We start from the raw sequence: 9,321 nt of genomic DNA, 5'->3' as shown, positions 1-9,321 counted from the left end.
TTGGAGAGTGTGTGAGACCTCTCGAGAGTATATATAACCCTGATGTTTATTTGTTTTATTTTAGTATGGCGATTGCGCGACATAGGGCAGGAGGTTCAGGGTCTGGATCAGGATCAGGATCAGGCTCGGGTACATGATCTAAGTATGTTGATGACGGGCTATGCGAGTTCATCGCGTCTGAGATCACGAGAGGTATCCTTGAGGCGACCACGATCATTTTCAGGTCGATCAAGGAGGAGATTATTGAGCTGATGGAGGATCGCCTCCGTACATTCAGGAGTGACTTGGCATCCAGCTAGTCAGGTTCGCACACACTGTCCTTCAAGGACTTTAGGGGGAGTGGTTCGCCAAACTTTCATGGGGCGAAGGACCCCATTGTTGCCAGGAGATGGATCGCAGACATCGAGTCTGCCCAGTTGACGAGCTTCTCCCCGAAGGGGTCGAAGGTCTGCTTTGCTGCGGGTTATTTGAGGGATAGAGCTAGGGATTGGTGGGAGTCAATCGGTGACTCACTGGAAGCCCCAAACATCGAGGCTATGACTTGGTCAGACTTTGTGACTAGGTTCAGGGCTGAGTTTGCGTCAGCTGTGGAGCTTCAGCAGCTGGCCAAGGAGTTTCTTGACATGAGACAGACTTCAGAGTCAGCGGTGGAGATCACCGCCAAGTTCGGAGAGAGGGACTTGTTGGTACCTCATTATGTAGGGGATGAGGAGATGCGGAATACCCGCTCTCATGATATGTTGAGGGCTGATATTTGGGAGCATGTCAGCTACTCAGACTGCCCGACCCTGGAGTCCATGATTGCCAGGGCGAGGGAGAAGGAGGTTGATTTGGAGCACCTCAGGAAGACGAAGTCAGAGGTAGAGCAGGTTACTGGGGTTTCAGGGAAGAAACCCAAGGGATCCAACACTAGGTCGAAGGGCCAGCAGGGCCAGAGCCGCTGCAGGAAATGCGGCAGGCCGCATGAGGGAGCTTGAAAAGCGGGATCATTAGGTTGCTACAAGTGCGGCAAGATGGGGCACTTTGACAGGGATTGTACTGCTCCTGCCCAACTGTTCAGATGTCAGACCTGATTTGCTTTCAATACAATCAGAGGGGCCATAAAAAGGTCAGCTGCCCCATGTTGACAACAGCAGCAGCAACGCAAGTGGTGGTGCCAACTCTAGTGACTACATGGGTTACCGATGGCCGGAAGGTCAAGTCAGAGGCTGCAGTGGTGAGGAGCCGAGCTTTCCATTTGACAACCGAGGAGGCATGCGCCACACCCGATGTGGTGACGGGTATGGTTTCTTCTCTCTAAATTTTATTATATGTCGATTGTGATACTGATGTATTATGTTATATGTTTTATTTAGGATCATTCCATGTGAACGATATCCCAATTCAGGTGTTGTTTGATTCGGGTGCTACCCGATCATTTGTCTCTAGTGCTCTTAGCAAGAGGTTCCCTGAGTCTTCGGGCATGTTAGATTGCCCTCTAGAGGTTGAGATTGCAGACGACCAATCAGTGCGAGCATCTGATGTTTTCAGGGATTGTGTTTTGAGGCTGTTCGAGGAGCGCTACTTGGTAGACTTGGTTCCCATACCGTTGAGGGGGAACAAGGTTATTATAGGCATGGATTGGCTGAGCCCCAATGGGGCGGTGATTGACTGCGCACAACAATTGGTCCGGGTCAGGACCCCAACTGGGGGAGAGCTGGTGATTCAAGGTGAGAGGCCACAACGTGGACCGACTTTATGTTCAGCAGCGAGGGCTAGACGCTACCTCAAACATGGTTGCGTAGGGTATGTCGCTTATGTCTTGGATACTCGGGAGACGGGCGAGGCGATGGTGAATGGCGTGCCGTTGGTACAAGAGTATGCAGATGTATTTCTAAAGGAGCTACCTGGAATACCTCCAGAGAGTCAGGTAGAGTTCAGGATCGACCTAGTCCCTGGTGCGGCTCCGATAGCCAAGGCACCGTATCGATTGGCTCCTCCTGAGATGCAGGAGTTGTCTACACAACTGCAGGATCTGTTAGACAAGGGATTCATTAGACCGAGCAGTTCACCCTGGGGAGCCCCGATTCTATTTGTGAAGAAGAAGGACGGGTCGCATCGAATGTGTATAGATTACCGGGAGTTGAATAAGGTATCGGTGAAGAACCGTTACCCACCCCCGAGGATTGATGATCTCTTTGACCAGCTCCAGGGAGCATCTTGGTTCTCCAAGATCGATATGTGTTCAGGTTATCATCAGATGAGGGTCAGAGAGGAGGATGTGCAGAAGACTGCCTTTCAGACGCAATATGGTCACTATGAGTTCGTGGTGATGCCTTTCGGGCTCACCAATGCTCCTGCCGCGTTCATGGATCTCATGAACCGCGTGTGCAGACCAATGTTGGATCGATCTGTGATAGTTTTAATTGATGACATCTTGGTCTATTCCAATACATGGGAGTATCATGGGGAGCACTTACGGGAGGTATTGGATACTGTTAGGAGGGAGAGCTTGTATGACAAGTTCTCCAAGTGTAGGTTCTGGTTGCGCGAGGTGTAGTTTCTTGGGCACCATGTCAACCAGAACGGGATTTCAGTTGACCCGGCCAAAGTGGAGGCCGTGATGAGGTGGGAGGTTCCGAGGTCTCCATCTGAGATTCGGAGCTTCCTGGGATTGGCAGGTTACTATCGGAGATTCATTAAGGACTTCTCCAAGATAATCGTGCCTTTTACCCGGTTAACAAGGAAAGTCGTGGTTTTTCGTTGGGGGCCAGAGCAGCAGGCCGCATTCAAGACGATGAGACAGAGATTATGCGAGGCGCCAATCTTAGCCATGCCAGAGGGAGTAGATGATTTTGTGGTGTATTGCGATGCGTCCATCTCGGATTTGGGCGCGGTATTGATGCAGAGGGGGCATGTTATCGCCTACGCTTCGAGGCAACTAAAGCCTCATGAGACGAACTATTTGACGCATGACATGGAGTTGGGGGCAGTTGTTTTTGCCCTCCAGATTTGGCATCATTACCTCTATGGGGTCCACAATACTATTTACACGGACCATAAGAGTTTGAGGCACCTTATGGACCAGTAGAATCTGAACATGAGACAACATCGATGGCTTGATGTGGTGAAGGATTACGATTGTGAGCTCCTCTACCTCCCGGGGAAGGCCAATGTTGTGGCCGACGCGCTTAGCTGCAAGGCAGCACCGATCAGAGATATTTGTTTGAGGATGACGGTGGTGACCCCGTTGTTGGAGCGGATTCGAGAGGCCCAATAGGAGGCTATGAAGTAGGAACATCGCAGAGTGAGCGTATTGTGGGTCAGGTTTCCTCGTTCAATTATAACAGTCATGGATTGTTGACTCTACACCGTAGAGTGTGGGTCCCATATCTTGGGGGTGTGTGCTAGGTATTGATGGAGGAGGCGCACAAATCCAGGTTTTCTATCCATCCTGGGGAGACGAAGATGTACAGGGATATTCGTCTTGATTATTGGTGGCCCTGCATGAAGAGGGGTGTAGCTTGGTTCATTGAGAGATGCCTGACCTGCAGGAAGGTAAAGGCCGAGCACCAGAGGCCTGACAACAAGACCCAACCAATGGATATTCCGCTATGAAAATGGGAAGATATCACTATGGATTTCATCATGAAGCTTCCCAGGACCACATGGGGAGTGGATTCGATTTGGGTCATCATGGATCGGTTAACCAAGAGCGCCCATTTCATTTCGATTCAGGAAAGCATTTCGGCCGAGAAGTTGGCCGACATCTATATCAGAGAGGTAGTGGCTCGGCACGGGGTGCCAATTTTGGTGATTTACGACAGAGATTTGCGGTTCACTTCCAGATTCTGGAAGAAGTTTCACGTCGATCTGGGTACTCATATGCACTTTAGCATCGATTTTCACCCGCAAACGGATGGTCAGAGTGAGCGAACCAAACAGACTCTGGAGGATATGCTGCGGGCGTGTGTTCTAGACTTCGAAGGTAGTTGGGATACTTACCTTCCTTTGGCAGAGTTTTCATATAATAACAACTATCATGCGAGTATCGACCGTCCCCCGTTTGAGATGTTGTATGGGAGGAGTGCAGGACTTTGATATGCTGGGGTGAGGTTGGACAGAGGGTCATGAGGAGTATCGAAGTGGTACTCAAGACTATAGAGAGGATCGAACAGGTGCAGAGCAGGCTTCAGACTGCTCAGAGTCGGTAGAAAAGTTATGCCGACAGGCGTCGTTCGGACCTGGAGTTCCAGGTCGGGGATATGGTGCTTCTGAAGGTGTCGTATTGGAATGGTGTCATTCGATTCAGGAAGCGGGGCAAGTTGGGCCCCAAGTACATTGGACCTTTCAGGGTTGTAGCCCGGGTGGGCAAGGTGGCATATAGGCTGGACCTGCCATCCGAACTCAGTCAGATTCACAGTATTTTTCACGTCTCCCAGCTGCGAAAGTGCCTGGTGGACGACTCGATAGTGGTGACTTTGGAGGATATTCAAGTGGATGACGGCCTGAATAACATCGAGCGACCAGTGGCGATCCTCGACAGGAAGTCGAAGGATCTGAGGAACAAGAGGGTGGAGCTGGTGAAGGTGCAATGGCAGCACCGCAAGGTCTCAGAATGGACATGGGAGTCGGAGGACGAGATGAGGGAACACTACCCCGAGCTTTTTCCAGATTCAACAGCAGACTTCAAGGACGAAATCTAAAATAAGTGGGAGAGATTTGTAACACCCGGTCCATGGTATGTATTAACTTCAAGTATTTTTCATGTTTTGCTCTGGGACTCAACGAGTTGGAGGCCCAACTTGTCGAGTAGACTCGACTTTGGACCCGGAGGTTTAGTGACCTACTCGACAAGTCGGGGTACCGACTCGACGAGTAGGATCTGTCTGGATGAAACCCTAATGTTAGGGTTTTCACCCTATTTAAACATCTTATTCTGCCTCAACCCAGCCCCCATCGTCCCTCCCAACCTAGAGAAACCCTAACTCGAAACACTAAGCCCCTTTTGAGTGTTCTTGAGCTTTTGGTGACTTTTATGTGCATTTGAACTTGGAAGAGAAGACAAAATCTTGGGAGTTCAAGTGGAAGATAGTAGATCCAGAGGTTTTGCTTCATTCTTAGTTCATTCAAGGTAAAACACTTGAACCTTGACCATCTATCTCCTTGATCTTGTTTTGGGGCTATTTTCTACATTTTCTAAGCTTTTGAGAGGCTATACTCGGCCTTGTGTGTATATTTGGAGCTTCACTTCAGATCTAGAACCATTGAGGGTTCCCATGGCATAAAGGTGCCAACTTTATGGCCGTGGGAGACCCATGCAACATATAAACCCTTTTTATGGCTTTTTGAGCCAAAGGCCCCTTGCATGGACATCAAGTTTGTAGCTTTACGTATAAAATGGACCCTAGGAGGCCAGATCAATAGTTTTGATGCATTAAGACCCATTATAATCGACTGAATAGTTTTGGACAAAGAGGGACTCAGCGAGTCACTCGGGAGACTCGGCGAGTCGGGTCGCATTTTCCCCAAATGCCTTTTGGAAATGGTCTTTGGTTGAGTGGAAGGGACACTCAGCCTGTTAGGAGTTTGTTATGGACTTGAAGATCGAAGGACTCGATGAGTTCAAGGCAATGTCCCAACCACATGAAGACGGACTCGAAGAGTTCAAGGATGAACTCGGCGAGTCATAGACTGAACACCTTCATATGGATGAAGATGAACTCGACGAGTTCAAGGACGAACTCGAAGAGTCGGTTGAAGATAGTCCAACGTGTTGTTGAAGGCGAACTCGTCGAGCTCTTGCTAGACTTGACGCGTATGGACAAGATTACGACATTTTGTAGTCATGGGGATACGATGAGTTGGTGGACGAACTCAGCGAGATGAGTCAACCAGAAATTGACTTTGACCAAGGTTTTGACCTTGACTCTGACTAAGACTTGAGTGACCCTTGTAAGGGTTATGAGTATGAACTCATAACCTAGAAAAGTTGTCGTATAGGGATTAAGGAGTCGAGGAGATACAATTTTCACACCGAGGACAGTGCAGGCACTACACCACATTGAGGCGAGTTACCTTCCAGTAGAAGTGGGTCTAAGGCACCAAGGCCGACCCACTAGTAGTTGATTATAGTAGAGATGATTGTCTATGTGATAATTGTCTGGTTGCTATTGTTAGATGTGTTCTATGTGCCAGTATGATATGTTTTGTGTGCTAGTGGTAGTAGGAAGGGGAATAGTCCCTGATTCGGTCGTTAGGACCGAAGGGTAGGTCGAACACCCTTGATATGTATGACTACATGATCATGATATAATTTATTATGTGATAGTAGTAGGGGTGAAATAGTCCCCGTGACTGGGTGAGATAAACCGGAGGGTAGGTAGGCACCCCATAATGGCTTGACACGGGTAGGTCAGCACCCCATAATGGCTTGACATGGGTAGGTCAGCACCCCAGAATGGCTTGACATGGGTAGGTCGGGCACCCCAGAACTGCCCGACGGTATGTATGGTTGTATGGTATGCGGTATGATGAGGGAACTCACTAAGCTTCATGCTTACCCTTTTTAGTTTTGGTTTCAGGTACCTCTTCAGCTAAGGAGAAGGAGCCGACAAGGTAGCAGCGCATCACACACATATGATTTCCGCTTTGAGAACCCTGGGATTGTACTCTGACATTTTACTATTTGATGTTATGGTTTTCAAGACTTGTGATTTGTGATTTGATGGTTTGAAATGATAGCAACGATGTTTTCCGTAAACTATTTCTATAAGTAATGTAATTAAACAAAAAAATTTGGGTCTCAATTTTGGGATGTTACAACTAAGCATCTAGGTACTCATTCTAGACTGCTCCCCATCACTGTTTTGCCTCACAAGATCTCTCATGTCCTCGCTATTTGCTTTACGCATGCCAATCATACAGAATACGAGACTCGATAGGCATTCGAATAAATGATTATAACTCAAATCCACAACCAAAAAGGAACAAGAATAAAGGCAAAATCATGCATTCTAGGGCTATAAAATCCTAACTATGTATAATGTTATAGCATACACCAAACAAATATCAATGACATATTCAATCTCGTAAGAAAAAACTCCTAGGCTAAAGGCATCATAAATTAGGCAACCCTATCATACCTTTCCTACAGGATCCTTAGCCTATCACTAGCATGCAGTTCTATCAGCTCATAAGATATCATCTCTACACTACTCGTAATATAATTCGAAATATTTTGGGGAACTACCGCTTGTAACGCCCGCAACTTCGGGCTAGTCAATTTAGAGACGATAAGCGTCAAAAATGATTTTTTTAATAGAAGATTATTTAGAATAAATAATCTTAACCAATTTATGTATATGTCACAAGGGTTCCGTACATATAAAGAATGCCGAAATCCGAGTTATAATGAAGAAGTTATTGTAAGTCCCCAAAAATGCTTGTGTATTAATCAGATCCGTTTGATGGTGCGAAATCCCAATCAAACGGATGATGTCAGATCAAATAGAAGAGAAGGAGAAGAAGAAGATGATGAATCTATGTATGATATGATTAGAATGTAGATCCGGATACAAAGATTCACACACACACAACTTCTCTCTAGTTTCTCTCTCTAGAACACCTTCAAATGCACACACTTAAGCTCCTTTAGTGCTCATCATCCTATTCCTCACACACCTCACCCCTATATATATACACACACGGGAAACATGGGCCTTTAAATGGGTTTACGGTCGTAAACGGGTTTACGGCCGTAAACACCCATTGGGCCGTAAACATCTATATACTATTACATAAAAATACAATTTCCTAGAAAAGCAAAGTATAAACCAAAATATTGACCCAACAATCTCCCCCTTGGTTTATAGCTTTCTTTTCTTTTCTTAAATGACCGAACAAGCTCCCCCTAAAAAGTAGCTAGATTTTCTTGTTAATCTTCATCGAGAGCTTGGCTTCAGCATTTATCTTCAATGAATGACTTCATCTTGAGCGGTTGGGCTTTTCTTCAGAGTTTGTCCTTGAACGCACGTCGGGTGAGGAGGCTTGATGTACTGATTCTTGAAAGATAGCGCTTTCAGCTTGAGAATCTTCAGAGAGAACATCAGAGATAACTGAACTTCTAGATCACTTCAGCAGGTTTAAGATAGCAGCAGACTGATTGAGTAGGCTTCAATGCAATCCGTCACATATTCTTCAATTTCAGCTTCACCTTGCTTCTGGGGTTGAAAGATTGAATGTCGAAAGAATAATCTTCATTTCTTGCTCATTCGAATGCGAATTCTTCGATACTCACTGATGAAGTCTTGGCTCATAAATCTTCGACATAAACTTCATGAGTCTTATCTATACCTGAAATCACTTTTCAAGACAAAACTAAAAGAAAACTTAGCACAAAAACAAAAATATTTTTGGATTTTTTTTATTTTCTTGAACAAGAAATAAAACATAAATAACACTATTTTTGGATTTTTTTTTAATTTTCTGATTTTTGTTTGTTTTTTTTTCTTTTTTTTAATTCTCCTCTAATATTAGAAGAAACTATGAACAAATTTAACAAAAATAAAATGATATCTAACTTTAAGAGTGATTTGGGATCAAAGTTTTTAGACAGCCTTAATCCACTTGTCGGTACCTTTCATATTCACATCTTTGTCTGGTCGATCGCCGATATTGTTGTCCACTTAAACACGAAAAATTGTGACTTATTTAGGACATACTATTTGATACAAGACAAGGTGAACTCAAGTTCCTAGATATTATATCTGATCCTAAGTTCCTAGATACTATATCTTAAGGACCATTCAGCTGACGACGACCAGGGATATTGTTGTCTACCTAAATTGAGCAACGAGATCAATAGACAATCTTTGAGTGTTCAATTTTAATTGTACTGGAACATGTTTCCCGCTTCCTGATATGCCCCAGCCATCAAGGACTTCCAGAGTACTCCTTACACCGGGTGAGCAGACCATCATTCAGAGAGAGAACAAATTCAGATTGCTATTACTTATTATTTCAGAGGGGTTGAGAAGTAGAAGGTTGCATATGCTGTGTACCAGGTAGGATTGGAAGTCACGCAAAGGAGACAGCATATGGCTAACAGATAAGAGGAATTTCATATATATAACATGCAGAGAAATAGAGTTGCATATGTTGTGTACCAGGTCGGGTTGGAAGTCACACAAAGGAGACACCATATGACTACCAGACATAAAGAAAGAAAACGATTTTCTACAGACCTAATTTATCGGAATTTACCAGTCGCCCCATCCAACCGGAATTAAGGATAAAATCCGCACATCGAGGAAAAGTTAAACCACGGTTCCAGGTACGAGT

This window comes from Lactuca serriola, chromosome 1, assembly GCF_051521515.1.
Source record: "Lactuca serriola cultivar US96UC23 chromosome 1, Lser_US96UC23_V15, whole genome shotgun sequence".
Lineage (NCBI taxonomy): Eukaryota > Viridiplantae > Streptophyta > Magnoliopsida > Asterales > Asteraceae > Lactuca > Lactuca serriola.
This window is presented reverse-complemented; position numbering follows the sequence as displayed.